Consider the following 18,073-nt stretch of genomic DNA (forward strand, 5'->3'; position numbering starts at 1 on the left):
GATGTAGCGGCCGTTATTCTAACACTTCGCACGTCATGTACATCAGAATCCCGATTTGAAACCGCGGGATGAATTCCGGCCTCCCCGCACTAAGATGTGAGCGGCGAGTGCAGAAAAACGAATCTTAGTGTTCTGGCTTTTAAAAACATGAAATTGACACAGTAGCACAGTACTATACACATTACAATTCATCCATTTTATTGCAAACGAAGAAACAGAATCCATGAAATTCAAACAAAACATTCGCAATAAGCGAGGGTGCCTGGGGCGATTGGCCTCGTTCATGCTGCGTGGGGAACAGTAGAGAACTCAAAATCGGCGCCGAGATGTGTTCGAATAACGGCCGCTACATCAGTAGATGGATATAAAATAATGCACACTTGGAAATGGGTCAAAAAACAAAAACAATAAGGAATACAGGGGCGGAGAAGGGAGGGAGTGTGGGAATAGGGAGGGAGGGAGTGTGGGGATATGGGGTGGAGGAGGAGGAAAAGAAAAAAAGGTGGGGAGGGAGAAAGGGGGATGGTGGGATCCTTAACCAAAAAGAAAAAGTGTAAATTTATGAAAAGCACGTTGGTTCAAAATCATCATTAAGCCCAGTAGGATTGAGGCTTTTCAATGTGAAGATCCAAAAAGCCTCCCTTTGTAGGAGTGATTTATCAATGTCACTTCCTCTACCCATAGGTAATAGATGTTCAATCCCCATGAATCTCATGGCAGAGACATTATGTTGGTACTCTTTACAATGCTTCAGCAGGGTGGTGTTATCTTCCCCCTCTTGATAATGCTTCTGTGTTAGATAAGTCTTGTTTTAAGGGGCCGTGTGGTTTTCCCCACATAGAGGAACCCAAAGGGGCATTTCAGATAATAAATCACCTGCGATGTTTCGCCCGTAATTCCTAAATTTTTTACCACTAGTACAGTAGGATGCTAGAAAATGTCCCCTACAATGATGGAATTGCATACCAAGCACCCTTTGCACTTATAACATCCAAGTTTTTTGTGACTCAAAAAATGCTCTATGGCATATTTTTCTTGATCCGTTTTAACCAGCTTATCACCCAAATTTCTGCCTCTTTTATAGGCTTGAATAAGGGTTATTTTTACATAGTGCACCTATAACAGGATCCGCTTGGAGCATTGGCCAATGTTTCAGTATGGAAGATTTGATCCCTTGAGACAGTAAGTTTAACTCAAAAGGAAAGATGAAACGTTGTTCAGTATTACAGTCTTCCCTTTTCCCAGTATATGTTTCAGCTCGTGAGACACATTCTGTAAGAAGAGTATCATCATATCCCTGTCTGCTAAACCGTTCTTTCATTACTTGTATAACCGGTTTTGATTCATCTGGATCATTTACTATACGTTTACAGTAGCTCTTAGAAATTGGGAAAATGGAAGATTCTTTATGAAATTGGGGGGGGGGGTGGGGGTGATGGCTTTTAGCATGAAGTACTGTATACTGTATTTCGCAAACCCACTGATAAAAATGATAAGCCTTATGAGCTTATAACGCTCTTACGCGTTTCCCGCCTAGAGCATGAAACTCGTAAGAGGACTATCTTTTTTGCGACCATGATGTTGCTTGTGATTCCTTCCTGCAAATAAACACTCACCTGTTTTATCAGCACATCGGTCTTGATCCCCCGTTTTTCTGCGTTTGGAGCTGTGCTCCCCCCTCTCTCCTGTCATTCAGGTTTTCTATCTTTAATAGGACACTATTGAACATGACGGGCACATTGAATACCCAGGGAAAAGAGCGGTGGAGTCAGCATGTGCATCACCTGGTGCATTCATATTATTAAACCCATAATGACACTCCAAGATACTCGCCATATTAGCTGATGATAGGGCGGGAAGCCCGTTTGCCAGTCATCTTTTGTTTCAGAGTGGCAGCAGATGGCACGTCCCCTACCACCTACATGCAATATGTGATAAAGCTGTTAGAACAGTTACAAGAGGCATAGAAACGGGCTACTACTGTGGCTCACACCACTAACCAGAGAAATAAAGGCCGGTATGACAAATAGGTGCATGGCCAAGAATTGCAAGTGCACGACAGGAATCTCGGTATACCTGACAAGCATAAAATAGCCAGACGCTGGAAGCCAGAGCTATATGTCATAATAGAGAAACTAAAGGGGCTACCTGTATAACAACTGAAGTCTGAAAAGAGAAATGGATAAGCAAAGAACCTGCATAGGAACCACCTACTGGTGATAGGTCAGCTTGTAAGGTGCCCAGTGAGGGAAGAGACTCCGGGGGTAGATAACCAGCCTAGAAGGAGTGAGCAGTTAAACAGAAGACAGGGTTCAGTCTGTATTTCCTTAAAACCATACACGAGAGTAAGGGATGATGAATCTGATGAGGATTACAGAGGAGAAAGGATGTTAGGCCATCTGTCTGAGATTATGGACTCTGACGAGAGAAATCCCCCACAAAAGGTTTCCCCAATGCGACCAGCAAGATCAAGAGACAGAGAGAGATACCATCCCTGAGTTGGATCCAGAAGCAGAGGAATTCACCAGTTTTGTCATTCTGTCCTAGGATTTCAAAATGAAGATGTGCTAGGTGTAGCCTGCTGTGAGCATCAACCAAGTGTAGGGCAAGCTGACCAAACGTTTCCTATATGACCCCTAAACAGCAGGCGGAGGGTATCAGTGGCACCACAGGTGTATTCTCCATGCCCCAGAAGGGAGATCAGGCCACCCATTAGACTAACCTATGATTCCCCTGGAGTGTCAACAGAAATCTCCATGGTTAGTGTAGCTAAATGGGTGGTCCCCATGACACTAGACTTGGGTAAGCCTAAGAGGGGTGGAACAATGTGGTGCACTAATGCTGCTGTACAGTATGTGAAAACTGTATGTCTATAAGTTCCACGGTGCCTATGATATTATGTACCTAGAGAAGAGGCATTTGTTTGGTTAGAATGTTAAGATAAAGATGTTCCTGACAAGATTGATGGGGACATCAATTTCTTTAAAAGGAGGGGGAGGATGTAACCCCTTGTACAGTATGATGCATGAAGCTGACAAACATACACTGCCCCATGCCTGCAAAAAGAAACTACAGCTCCCAGAATTTTGTAGAGAATTATGAGCAACTGAAAATGCTCGACGTCTCTGTCACGAGAGCTTGCGACAGGCTGTAATTGACACCAAAACTATATATAAATATATATATACCTGGGTTTGAACTGGGACGAGACTTAAGATATAATAAAGTGATTTTATTCCTTGATAAAGGTGAACACAGCAAATATGTACAAATAACAGGCAAAATATAGACACTTACTTAAAGATTATGGCAAGAAAGCCAGCAGGATCACAGACTGCCACTTCTCCCATATTTGAGTTGACATCACAGCAAAACAGGCAGGACACATGCATGCATGAAGATCATTTGCATGAAGAACAATGAACAGCATGAACCACTTGGGTAAAGGGTGGCTTTGACTTATATATCATTTTAACCCTGGTACCCCAGTTTACGGCTCCGTGCCGTCTAGCAAACGTCCCTTTCAAGCTTTTGAAGCTCATTTAGGACTTCCAGCTTGGGGTAGCACCCCCATCAATAAACCCTTTGAAGCAGGGAGGACATTTGTCATGTTCACTCCTGCAGGAAACCTTGGTGTGTAAATGTGAGTTACCACGTTTACAAAAACATCCTCTTCCCTGCTCATTATCATAGCAGGGGGGCTGCAGTTTCTCAGAACTTCAACCAAAATTTCATATTTACTGCAAATCATTGCATAACTTCCGTTCCGTAATACACACAGTCAGGTGAGATATATTAATACGGTCTGTGACACCTGACGGTCGTAGAGAGACCCATCATTACATTGTAATATGAAAATTAATAGAGATATTAATATCTGGCATTTAGCAGCAGGTACATATACAGTGTTTAGACTCCTAAAGATCGGCTGACTCCCGCCAATACACTTATGTAATTCTTAGCTGGTTCAGCCAAGGACATCTCATAATATTCTTATATTTATTAAAGTTACTCACTTTTGATATCCTGTTGGGGGTAGCCCCCCCTGGCCCCATCAATAAAACCTTTTGAAGTGGGCTTTTGCTTCTTGCATAAACAATTCCCCTGGGAAGCCAGGCTCCAATCTGGCCAATTCACACCTCCCTTTTGATATGCACTGGGAGAGAGGACGCGTGCATAGGCAAGTGACTAGACTCAGATGAGGCAAACCATTTGGTTTCTGGTACATTACAAAGGCAGGCATTCTGCCTGTACATTTTAAAAACCCTTCTGCTTTTCACCTTCCACTCCAATTAAGCCCTTTGAAGTCCAGGTTTCCTGAAAAGACACCATACAGTGGAATTTCCTTAAACTGTAGCTTATTAACCCCTGATGATCCAGTGTGTGTGTTATGCAAACACTGATTAACCCAGACATTACAATGGGACAGGGAAACAGGGGGAGAATACATTTACAGGTTATAACAAGGGTAAAATCACATTTCTGGGCCTCAGCCCAGTTAACCCCTTGTCTCCCTGGCTAGGTTAGAGGGGGCCCTTGGGGTGTAACCCCGTTAACCCCGGGCCAAACCCTCCCTACCGTCACAGTCTCGATCAAACCTTAGCTATGAATGTGCATCCATAATATAAGATATGGTTGAGCCACATTACCTTGATTTCTTTCACATGTTCTGTTATTGATTTGAGGGGAAAAAATCACTACAGAACTATGTATTTCTTTTTTTTATTGTATTTCTAGATGTATTACAGATTTCAGATCGTCAAATTTTTGTAAGAAATTTAACCATTTTCATATTCTTGTTCTACTACTGTAGTGTCCACGGTTATTCTAACACAAACCAGTGGCAATCACCAAAAAGACCCAGGTACACCCAGGTACATGCTGGATACATGCCTTAAACTTGCCTTAAACTAGACCCAGCATTTCTGCATTGATTAATGACCCATCAGATTAACAGCGGGGGTCCCTGGCAGTCCCATTCAAACTGAATGGGACTGCGAGGGACCCCTGCTGTGTTAATCCTATGGGTCATTAGTCAATGCAGAAATGCCTTAAACTAGCCAGGTTACACCCAGCACATACCCAGAATGTAACCGGGCTAGTTTAAGGCAAGCTTTAGAATACTCGTGGTCTCGTCTGTACACTTAACAGCTCCTGATATTAGCCTCGTGGTGCATTGTAAGTGTAGCCCTGGTAAGAAATTGGGCTATATGTCTTTCCTCCTACTGGTGTAAGTCCTGCTAAGGGCAGGCTGCCAGTAGTTATCATGGGGTTTCCCCGCTTCAAGCCCTGCCCTGAGTGGTGGAGGTAGGCCGCCTGACTCTGTGTCTGAGGCAAGAGACATAGGGGAGGGCCTGCCAAAGTCATAAAGGGCAGAGCACAGTCAATTTAGAGTGTCTTAGCAGAGTTCTGACTAATGAGCTGGAGAGTGGAGTTAGGCATTACATTTGGAGGAGCTCAGGCAGGCCCTGAGTAGAGTTGATAGAACTACGGTGGACCAGTGTCCCTCACCCTGCTTAGGGGGTGAGGGAAGAGCTAGCCCCACCCTGAGTGCCTGCGACTTGGGGTGGTGGCAGGGAACAGTGAGAACCCACAGACCATCCTGAAGGGGTGCAGTCTGGAGAGAGAGAAGACCTGCTGTACCCTATGCTGCTGTTGTTGCTGTTGTTACTCTGCTGTGTGCTGTGAGCAATAAAGAAGCTGCTGCTGTTTTATAAGAGACTTTGTGAGACTGAAATCTCTCGCCCCAGAAGGGGGTTCTCTGGAAGGATTTCACCCTACCCTGATAGGGCTTGCCAGAGATGGAGGCGTTGCACCACTAGAACCAGATGAAGGCATGTACCCCAGAAACCTGTCCCTGTTGTCCCCCATACCATCGCGGGGGACTCAGGCCCTCCTGTTCCACACAGGTATACACCACCTAGTCAAATGTAGCCAGACCTTAGCACACCCTAGGGGGTCCGATCTGCGACCGGGGGGGTGGGGGGGTCTGAGGGTTATATAAGATTACAGATACTTAAGGGATTCATCTATAAAAGATATCCTACAGTACATAACCTTTCACTTTTACCCTAATATGTTACACAGTCCGTTTGTGCTGTACACAGAGAGACCAATTTTCAGCATTGCATACAACAATTCTAAAGCAGGCTCTGCATTTCTAGCAAGTGTTTTGTTACCTACTTCTGGCCAAGTGACTGCTTTTGTGTCTGCCTTGGCAACGACATTCAATCAGGTCAGGCATTGAGTGTCTTTTTTTTTGGGATGGAGCCTAAATGATTATCTCTTTGCTTGTATTGCTCTTTTGTACTCTTCATAGTACTCATTTCTTTCTCTCTGCAAGTCGAGTTTCAGTTTTCAGCAAACAGCTATTAGGTGACCAATGTGTAATGAACCAGTGGCTTGTTAACCACTTTATAATTATCTGCATTTTCAATAGGAAAAAGAAGCACTCAGCCTACTAAATATAGTCTTTTAAAGAGGCAATTCAAGAAGCACTTAAAATATATATATTTTGTTTTTATATACGCAGCCTTTGACTACTTTTATTAAAAACTAATTACCTAAGCGGCTAATCGATTTGTTCTCCCCATGATCGATCAGTACAGATCCTGCTTTCCAGTGTTCACTAAATGGCCGCCTTTCAGTTTCAGTTAATCCTTCACTCAGTGTAACTCAACAGCTACAATGTATCCTGATACTGTTGCAACCGCTCTTAACAGGGCAATCCAAATCGTTTTTTTTTTTTTTTCTTCTTCATTATTTAAATTTTTAATACAGAATTGAAGCCGGGCGTCTCCGGAGCTGAACTCCATTCATTTCAGCTCCGGGGACCCCGTGGTTCTGGCGGTACTTACTTCCATAGGAGATGTCTGTAGGCACTCCAGGGTTCACTATATGTCTGCTTTTCAAAGCTCCCTGGCCCTGCGGGCCAATAGGAAGCCGTGATGTCATCAGGCTCGGCTTCCTATTGGCCCATGTGACAAAGATGCTGAAAACTGCAGAGATACAGGCACCCCATTTCTGAGGTAAGTAACTCTGGAAGCAAGGGGTCCTCTGAGCTGAAATTAGTGGGGTTCAGCTCTAGAGACCCCCTGCTTCAATCATGTATTAAAATGAAAAAAAAAATGGCTTGGGTTTCTCCTTTAAAGATTCCTTTCCTTTTAGCCCGTCCTCTTCCACAGCCTTCCCTATTGGCTGCTTCTCTGTCTATCATGAATCACGTGTCAATGTCACACTGGAGAGGAATCCACCAGGGACCTGTGTGTGTGTGTGTGTGTGTGTATACTGTAGCATACACCAGGGACCTGTGTGTGTGTGTATACTGTAGCATACACCAGGGACCTGTGTGTGTGTGTGTATACTGTAGCATACACCAGGGACCTGTGTGTGTGTGTGTGTATACTGTAGCATACACCAGGGACCTGTGTGTGTGTGTATACTGTAGCATACACCAGGGACCTGTGTGTGTGTATACTGTAGCATACACCAGGGACCTGTGTGTGTGTGTGTATACTGTAGCATACACCAGGGACCTGTGTGTGTGTGTATACTGTAGCATACACCAGGGACCTGTGTGTGTGTATACTGTAGCATACACCAGGGACCTGTGTGTGTGTATACTGTAGCATACACCAGGGACCTGTGTGTGTGTATACTGTAGCATACACCATGGACCTGTGTGTGTGTGTATACTGTAGCCTACACCAGGGACCTGTGTGTGTGTGTATACTGTAGCATACACCAGGGACCTGTGTGTGTGTGTGTGTATACTGTAGCATACACCAGGGACCTGTGTGTGTGTGTATACTGTAGCATACACCAGGGACCTGTGTGTGTGTGTGTGTATACTGTAGCATACACCAGGGACCTGTGTGTGTGTATACTGTAGCATACACCAGGGACCTGTGTGTGTATACTGTAGCATACACCAGGGACCTGTGTGTGTATACTGTAGCATACACCAGGGACCTGTGTGTGTGTGTGTGTGTGTATACTGTAGCATACACCAGGGACCTGTGTGTGTGTGTGTATACTGTAGCATACACCAGGGACCTGTGTGTGTGTGTATACTGTAGCATACACCAGGGACCTGTGTGTGTGTGTATACTGTAGCATACACCAGGGACCTGTGTGTGTGTGTGTGTGTATACTGTAGCATACACCAGGGACCTGTGTGTGTGTGTATACTGTAGCATACACCAGGGACCTGTGTGTGTGTGTGTATACTGTAGCATACACCAGGGACCTGTGTGTGTGTGTGTGTGTGTATACTGTAGCATACACCAGGGACCTGTGTGTGTGTGTATACTGTAGCATACACCAGGGACCTGTGTGTGTGTGTATACTGTAGCATACACCAGGGACCTGTGTGTGTGTGTATACTGTAGCATACACCAGGGACCTGTGTGTGTGTATACTGTAGCATACACCAGGGGTGAGCAAGTTTTTGAGCTGCATCCAACTGCCACCGCTCCTCCCCTGCTCGCGCCCCCCCTTGCCTTCCTAAAGCATCAAATGACGCTAGGGGGCATGTGACGCTGTGTCGCCACAGCAACACGTCTTCTTAGCCAAGGTAGGATAGAGTACAGAGGCCTCGCGTTGTCCCTGGCATTTAATTTAATTGTCTTGAGGAAGAGCGCGGTAACCAGCTCTGAATGCGCTGCCCTGCGCCCCGCCAAAAAAAATCTTGCACCCCCCAGTTTGCGTACCCCTGGCATATACCACACAGAGGGTTACAAAGGTAACATTGTTTATTATTACAGTTTACAGCTCAAATTGCTGGCAATATTGGCAACACATTAGCACAAATAGGAAAGTGTTGCAAAGATCTTACACTGCTGGGGAAGTGTGCTAAAACCTGTAATAGAAATAAAAAATAGCATTAAGAGTTGAATAATAAAAAAAATGCAGTAAATATTATCTAATACTGTACTACAGAACTGATTTGTTTTAAATACATGTAGGATATTGCTTGGATTTTTTCCTTTCATTAAAATATGTTATAGAAAAATATCATGATAAAGAAAACAAGTTAAAAAAGGCATGTAGCAAAATAAACATTCTACAAGGCACAATGATTTACATACAGTACACAACACCTTAGCGCTAAAACCCACAGGATTAAATGTGAATAATTAAATGCGAAATACAAACAGAAACACCTTAAGTGAAAGAAGTCCTGCAGCCGGGATGAACCTCAGATCTTTGAATCCAGTATGGAGCTGGTTACTTGCAGCCAGCAACAGAGAAGCCCAATGCTACATCCAATATGACAAAAATACACAGTAAAATACTTATATATTATCTTGAAAAAGGGTAATTTAGTTTAACCCTTTGGCCAAAGCATTGTATGCCTGTGAGCCACGACAAGGCAGACCCAGTTCACAGGTCCTAACACTACCAGATAAAATACTAATATACGTACAGCTCAACCCCATTATAGCGCGATCCGCTATAACGCAGTTTGAGCATAGACCCCCAAATTAAAAAAAAACATTTTTTTTGCACACACTCAAAGCACACTGCACACACTCACAGACACTGCACACACAGCACACTACTCACAGCCCCCCCCTCCTAACCCCCTACCTCCGGTGTCAGCTGCTTGGGCATCGTGGGGATTCCTGCGGGGATCGGGGCTGGGGGGGGGGGGTGATTGGTGTGGGGCTGGGGGGGATCGGTGCCGGGTTGAGGTGCGGGGCTGCTGGCAAGGGGGATCGGTGCTGGTAGAAGTGAGGCTGTTGGGGGAAGTGCAAGGGGAATGCTGGGGGAAGTACGGTGGCTGCGAGGGACGTGTGCAGCTGCCGGCTCCTCACTCCCCCTATTCCCCCCTCACCAGAATCTGGCGCGGCAGCATTTTTTTAAAATTAGCACGACCCTGGTTATAGCGCAGTCGGATCAGGTGGCCCCCGAGGACCGCGCCATAACAGGGCTGAGCTGTACTTCTATTAGGAATAATATTCTCATTAAAGACCAACATTGGATCTATATTCAGTAAAATGAAAAGGACCTGCTGACTTGGGAAGTGGGGAGGGGCGGGATTAAAACCTGGGAAGGTTGGGCCACTAACCTCCAACAGCTGAGACAGCTGAAAATAAGTTAACAAACAACACACATAACCTCAGCAAGCTCTTTTTGGGAACCCCTGAGCTCCCACAAAATATATATGTATATAAATGTCAAAAAGGAGAGCTATTGAGCGTGGCAAATGTATACAGCAAGATACAGAGAAGCCCAATGCTACATCCAATATGACAAAAATACACAGTAAAATACTTATATATTCTTGCAGCCACTTAATTAGCCAGTCTCCACCTGGACTAATGAGAGCTCTGTAAAAAAAACCTAATGTGAGATACAGGAAATATATTTTCCTCAGCACACGAGAGTGCTGACATGAGGAGAGGGGTCTTGAATACAGAGGAAGACTGTGCGTTGACAGCAAGACACAAGGGGACCAGATCTCTTAGTATATTATAGTATTTCTAACCTATTTTCATATATGTCTCTGTGGTTTTCTATATTTAAAGACCAAGTCTAGATCGGTGCATGTAATTTAAAGGATCCATCTACACCAGTGTGTTCTGTGCCCAGCACCATTTCCCCACACTATCCTGTATTGTATTGTATGTCTTTATTTATATAGCACCAAAAGTGTACTCAGCACTTCACAAATAATACAGTACAAGGAATAATAATAATACAATAAGTGCAGCAAAATCAGACAATAGGAAAGGAAATCCCTGCCCCAAAGAGCTTACAATCTAAGGTTTGAGGGGAACTTACAGAGACAAGAGGTGAGGGAATAAGTGCTGTAGATGTGCTTGGCCACAATGGGTGGTAAGAGTGACTGGTTGTGGGACAATAGCCATGAGTGCAGGCTATTGGGATGCTTGATTTGTGGGTGAGTTTTAAGGTTAAATCAGTACTAAATGAAAAGGTTGACACCATTTGCATGGGAGGAGATGGCAGTGAGGCATGAATGAGAGCAAGTGTGTATGTCTGGCTTCAGAGAGATCCCCAGCAGCAGGAAGGAGTAGATAAAGGGTGTGAATAGAGGATTTGTGTGGGTGTTTTTTTATTGAGGGGTAAAGAAGTTGTTGGGAGAGAGGTATATAAATAATGGCACAGTGGGGAAGTTGGAGAGAACAGAGACATTCACAAAGGAGTGAGGAAACAGTAAACAGAAAAGGCAATAGGGAGGGCATAGTGAGATGCAGGAGGAGAGACTTCCCAGGTACTGGAGGATAGGAAGAGTACAAATAATCACAGCGTTTTAGAAAGTAAAGTTCTCACAGTTGCAAAGTTGTTGTGTGGAGTCCAGATCTTCCTCAATCTTCACCTCCAATTTCAACTCCAATATTAACTCTGCCCAACACTTAAATATGACACTCTAAGATGGGACACACAGCATATAGCTCACAGCCAACATAGCTGGTCTTAAATACTCTTAAATACAGTCACTTGAATAACAATTAAGGGAGGGGTCTGTCTAATCAACTCACAGATACATACCAAATGGTTAATTACATTATAAGAAGTGCTCTTGCAAATTGATTTAATGAAACATACCAATGACATTTTAAATTCGGTAGCCAATTGATGATAGGATTCAGCTCAGAAACATACCAATGACATTTTAAATTTAAAATCCTGGATTGTAATAGATATGTTATTTAGCAATTTATACACTAACCGGGCAAATATTATTTATTTATGTATTTATAAAATGTTTTACCAGAAAGTAATACATTGAAAGTTACCTCTCGTTTTCAAGTATGTCCTGGGCACAGAGTTATAATGACAAATACATGGTTACAAATACATAGTTACATTAAGTGAGCAAGGTTATACATTATATATGAGACATTCCATGCACAGTTAGAGATAATATATGTTATAGGCGTATGTAACAGCTACAGACCAGATTAAAATATGAGACAGCTTTAGTTTTGAAAGAACTTAGACTGGTGGCGTATGTTAAGTTCTATACCGTATGCCCCATCTCCATCCTATTTAGTGATCTTAGAATACAGTTTCAGCGCAGATGCATGAAAAGACAAAACACACGAAATATAGTGCAATATGTCTGCAGTTTATAATAAGGTATTTATTTTCTTCAGAGTCTGTTGAATTGTGTACTCACAAATTTCCCACTCATATAGTGTATGTAAAGGTATCTTTATGGCGCTGTGCCGAACGCCTCCACAGATGGAATCACCTTAATGCAAAAATGGGACAAGAGAACCAACCATAGTGCGATCAAAAAATAAAAGCTTTATAGTAAAAATATGGTAAAACACACTCACATGGTGTCAGCTGGTTTAACAGCAGTTTGATCACAAATGATCCACGCCAGCAAATTGGAGCCTGGTAGTTGAGCGGTATGCTCCATCTGCTCTCAGCTGGTCTGACTCCCCATCTGCTTCTGTTCCGGTGAAATCCCCTGATGACGTGCAGGGACGGGTACAACGAATGGACAAACATGTCGTGCTGGAATCAGCCTCCCCCTCGGTATTTCAGATACACTCAATGCGTTTCTCCTCTGCAGACGGCCCCCTCCCACGTGTTGCAGCATCTGAGGATCTATTGGGACAATGTTCCCAGCTGACAGTTAAGGACTCAATGTCATATCTGTGTGTTATTTAAAGTTGGTAACTTGCTTACCCAGCCAACATTGCAGATAGGGATATGCATGCGAGTTAGACTCCTGACAGGAGTAGATGTTTATTTTTATGATTGTTTGTTCTTAAAGTGATGGTGTTTAAAATGTTTTGTTTCACTGCTGGAAAAATAAACCACTGAAGGTTGAGGGCTGAGTGCCCCTTGTGTATATACACGTCTCTCTTTTCTACAAATTAAACCCTAGAAGACTGTGTCGCGAAGAGCATGGGCAAACGGTGGTGCTACATAAAGGGAGCTGTTTGCCACAATATATATCTTTTTAAAAATTGTAAAACAACTTCCAGCCTTGGATGGCTCTTTTAGGGGGCTGAATACTTATGCAACCAGTACATTTCAATTTTGGCCATTCCATTTACTGATTTACTGGCATTTAACCTCTTCCTCATATAAAAGTGTTCACTTTCACCAGTACAGCCTTGCAGCTTTGAATTAAAAAAGTTAGTTTGAAGAATTGTGCATACATTATTTGTAATTCAACATGTGACATTATTGATAGGGCGTGAATACTTCTGCAAACCACTGTGTGTATATATGTATGTAGCACATGCCGCCCCCCCCCCCTACCCAGGAGATCTTGGCCAAGTTACTGCTATGTGTAGTGCTGATTACCTGTGATGGTACAGGAGAGATGAGATTCCCGCGATGTTGTGGGGGAAGGACAGGACAAACCTCTTTGGATTCTTCTGGTTCTTTACTCTTGGTGACAGCGCCTCCAGACATACTGTACAGTAGGGAGCTTCAGCAGTGCCGAAGGCAGTCCCCACTATGACAGTCCTTTACCCCCAATATCTCTCCACACAGACTGCTGCGGAGCCAGATGTATAAATGTGTAAGGATGAGGATGATCTTTATTTGCAGCGTATGCGCCAGTTGATAAGGTAGACCCATGGCTTCTGGATGGTACTGTCCAGCGGGTAATGGTGAGGCCTCTCTGGATTAGTTTATGACCACAGCCTATGAGGGGCTGAGCACATGTCTCTCTCCCAGCCAGGAGGAGATGAGGAAAACTCCTGCCCCATGAAGGATAGCCTCGAACTCTCTCTCTCACTGTGACTGAAGGTCTCACCCCTAAGGGGCTGAACTTCAATCTATAATTTAGCTACTTCCTTCCTTAGGCTCAAGGAGGGAGGACCCAGTATCTGCACCACCATTGGCTATTCACAGATCTCTGTGTCACCACCACTCCTGTCACTCAGGAAAGCAGCATGAGGAGGGGGAAACCGCCCATAGGATAGCCTGTCACTATCTGTATCTTACTAGAACTTACATGACAGGGAAGGTAGAGAGATAGCTGGACCAGCCATGACATACATATACATATATATATATATATATATATATATATATATATATATATATATATATATATATATATATATATATATATATGTATCTTAATATATAAAATTGAAATTTGTGGGGTTGTTGCTAGATGTGGTGAATCTGATTGGTCCGTGGGTCTGTCACTCAGCCTCTGGCCAATCAGATTGGTCCGTATCCCTGCCCTACCCTGCACGCTTCTCATTGGCCTGCGTGGCTCTATGACGTCACCCAACTGCCACTCTGTTCTCTTCCTCACCCGCAGCTCACCTTCCCCCTCGGCCTCACACAACTACCAGACACACACGCACAAGCACCCGGCCACTGTCCTCTTCACCCAGCGGCCCGGACTGCCGGCTCCCACCCCCCCATCACCCCCCCATCACCCCCCCACCCATCACCTCCCCACTGGCTCCTCCCCCCCACCCGCAGCTCACCTCCCCTGATTGTGTGTCTCTGGCTGGCTGATTGCGTGTCTTTGATTGGCTGCCTCCCCCCTGGAACCGCACACACTGACTGACAGCCACCGATGGACTACATCCCCCAGCTTCCCCTGCGACGGGTGATGCACTGGTCCCGTGACCCGTCCAGCTGCTCCTCCCCTTCCCTCTGGTCCCCTTCCCCACGGCACTCCCTTGCTTGCCCGCGTGGGGAGGGAGATGGGCGCGGGGGGTGGTGCGCAGTCACGGCGCCGCTGCCGGACTACATCCCCCAGCTTCCCCTGCGAGCGGGTGATGTGCCGGTCCCGTGACCTGTCCCGCCTGGCTGCACCTCCCCTTCCCTCTGGTCCCCTTCCCCACGGCGCTCCCTTGCTTGCCTGCGTGGGGAGGGAGATGGGAGCGGGGGGTGGGGTGGTGGTGCGCAGTCACGGCGCCGCCGCCGGACTACATCCCTCAGCTTCCCCTGCGACGGGTGACGCGCCGGTCCCGTGACCCGTCCCGCCTGATTGCTCCTCCCCTTCCCTCTGGTCCCCTTCCCCACGGCGCTCCCTTGCTTGCCCGCGTGGGGAGGGAGATGGGCGCGGGGGGGTGGGGTGGGTGTGTGTGTGACACTGTGTGTGTGACACTGTGTGTGTGTGACACTGTGTGTGTGATACTATGTGTGTGTCACTGTGTGTGTGTCTCACTGTGTATGTGACACTGTGTGCTGCGCAGGGGGGGGGACCAGAGCTGCGCAGGGGGGGGGCAGAGCTGCACAGGGGTGGACCAGAGCTGCGCAGAGGGGGGGGGGGAGACCGGAGCTGCGCAGGGGGGGGGCGGAGAGAGGGGAAGCGGAGAACGACTAGGGGAGCGGAGAAAGAGACAGGGGGAGTGGAATGAGGAGGGAGCGGGAAATTTTAATCCTGGGCAACGCCGGGTCTCTTAGCTAATATATATATATATATATATATATATATATATATATATATATATATATATATATATATATATATATATATATATATATATATATATATATATTTATATATATATATATATATATATGTCATGGCTGGTCCAGCTATCTCTCTACCTTCCCTGTCATGTAAGTTCTAGTAATATACAGACAGTATATATATATATATATATATATATATATATATATATATATATATATATATATATATATATATCCCAAAATTGTATACTTAATCTCCTATGTAGACTGCAGCATGCTGCATCACCACCATTTCTACCACATCACGTCTCATGTCACATGCTGATTAACACACCCAACGGGTATTCCGCTGATTCTTCAGCTTCTTCCGGGCTCTTGGACATACAAGAACCGATACAATGTGCATGCGTAGTCGGAGTCTGTGGACCAGTCGACGCAATTGGACAAAATAGCGTGTCGAACACACCGAGCAGTTGAACATCCTGACCTTATTAAATATGACAAACATCTCCAAAATACTGCATTAATAAATGAACCTTACAAATAACAACCTGTTTCTTCCAGAATATTCTTACACATTTTTTTTAATTTTTTTTTAATATTTTTACAAGTACAATGATTTTCAAATATTATACGGTATGTACTTGATTTCCCAACTTAGTTCCTCAGCCATTAAACATTAAAGTAATGTATGTTCCCAGTGGAATTCCCAGATCAATTATAAAACAATGTAATTGCGCTAAATTCACTGCGGCTTCCAAAGTAAATACAGATGCAGCGGCCGTTATGCGAACAAATCATGGGACCGTTTTCGTGTGCGCTGCTGTACTCCACGCGGCATTAACGCGGCCAATCACCCCAGGCACACGTGTTTATCGTGGTTGCTTTTTTTGAATTTCATGGATTCTGTTTCTTTGGGTGCAATGAAATGAATGAATTGTAATGTGTACAGTACTGTGCTACTGTGTCAATTTCAGGTGTTTAAAAACCAGAACAATAAAATGCCATTTTCTGCACTCGCGTCTAAAGGCGGTACGGTTGGAAGAAATCCTGCGCCATGACATGAGCATTCCGAGGTACTGCACCGACACACTTTATTCGAGCAAATACCCAGTATGTACCTGGCAGATACCTGGAATGCGCCGCTCCTCACCTCTGACAAGCCCCGTTGCATTTGCCTTCCCAGCCTGGGTTCATGCCTGGCTGATGGGCAGCTGATCTGTTAAATGATAATGATTAGGATTTAATAGGCTGCAATGCTTCGCGTGTCTACCAGATGGCATAAATTCATGAATTGTAATGCAGTATATATATACTGTGCAGTATTGCAGCCAGCGGGAATAAAATGCTTCAATCCCTGCCTGGAAAATAACCCAATGCACTCGGGCAGAAAACAGTCACAAACCTCAATACACCCGGGTATACCCGAATTCGTGGGACTAGCCGAGCTCGAATAAAGTGTGTCGCCAGTGTATACACCACATGATGTGTTCGAATAATGGCTGCTGCATCTGTACAAGTTCTCTTAACAGAACAACTCTTTACAATTACTGTGTGTGTAGCATGCAGTTTTTCCTTGTTTGACTTTGTTTTATGATGATCATAACATCCCAGGCATCATCTTTAAGTATTTGTTTCATATTGTATGTAACGGGTATTCCACCCCACCCAATCGCATATACAGTGTGAGTGCGGGGAACTTACAAGGTTACTCAGGTGTGGTGCATTACCTGTTGGCTCACAGGAGGGCTGAGCTTCCGCCACGGGGAACCTGGGGTAATTATACTAGGGGTGATCACGTACAACATCTTCTCGGTACAGCGCCTCCACCTGCGATGGCTCCCACCAGAGGGGGAGTGGTTCCTCGCAGGACAATCACAATAATAATCACGTAGACAGCATGTATATTAACTATATGACTTTACTAACATGCATGGAGAATATCATCACATTTACATAACATCATAACCTGTTAACCTTATCACCTCAGGCCCAATGTCTGGTGTTCCCACCCAGTGTACTGTAATCCCCCACACCCAATGTCCCATACTCCTACGGAGGTCGTGGGTGACTGCGCAGTCACAGTTACACTAAGGGGCCCGTTGGTGCACTTATGACTGTATGGTACCTGCCGAGCACTCCGGTACTCGGATCAGCAACTGGCTTCGCAAAGGGTCAGACGTGTGATGAATCTGTCTGATCCTCCAACCGAACTCCTTTGTACGCAGACCGCCAGGGCGGTCTCCCTCTGGAATAGTCTTTGCGGACCCCAACGTTGGTCCGAACCGCTTTACAGGAACCGCAGCGTCCGCTGAGTCCCTAACTAACACTTGGTACTAACGTGACAGGAACCCTAACCTAGGGCCTGTCCCTGTAGTACAGCAACCTGTAGTGGCTTGGGGAACTCCTATGGGCCTGCAGGGGTTATGACCTGTCCCACTCCCCTAACTACCCAAGTCCCTTCAGCCTCACTACTTGCTAACTAGTCCCAGCGCCTACAGCAGCAAGCTGTAGCTCACTGGAGGCTGCAGCCAACGTGCTGCGCAACAAGGTGCCTGCCTGTCAGACCTCACAGCACTAACAGCCGTGACTCTGACAAGGCAGCACTCTATGCTAAGGGCAGCGTCCCTATCTCGGGCCTCCCTAAGCACTTACCCACTAAACTAGTGGGGAGTTGGGCCTACCTGGG

The 18,073-nt window shown here is 45.2% G+C and overlaps 1 protein-coding gene and 1 long non-coding RNA gene across 2 annotated transcripts in view; one reads left to right on the forward strand and one right to left on the reverse strand.

Moving 5' to 3' along the window:
• ELOVL2 (ELOVL fatty acid elongase 2) overlaps positions 1-18,073 on the forward strand; it is a 220,326-nt gene that overhangs the window by 109,793 nt on the left and 92,460 nt on the right. The window lies entirely within an intron of this gene.
• On the reverse strand, positions 8,564-12,500 carry LOC142487043 (uncharacterized). Its single transcript, XR_012799119.1, has 3 exons — positions 12,312-12,500; positions 9,165-9,260; positions 8,564-8,860 (listed from the first exon to the last, which is right to left on the reverse strand). It is a non-coding gene; the product is annotated as an uncharacterized LOC142487043 (long non-coding RNA).

Source organism: Ascaphus truei, chromosome 2, assembly GCF_040206685.1.
Source record: "Ascaphus truei isolate aAscTru1 chromosome 2, aAscTru1.hap1, whole genome shotgun sequence".
NCBI classification, from domain to species: domain Eukaryota; kingdom Metazoa; phylum Chordata; class Amphibia; order Anura; family Ascaphidae; genus Ascaphus; species Ascaphus truei.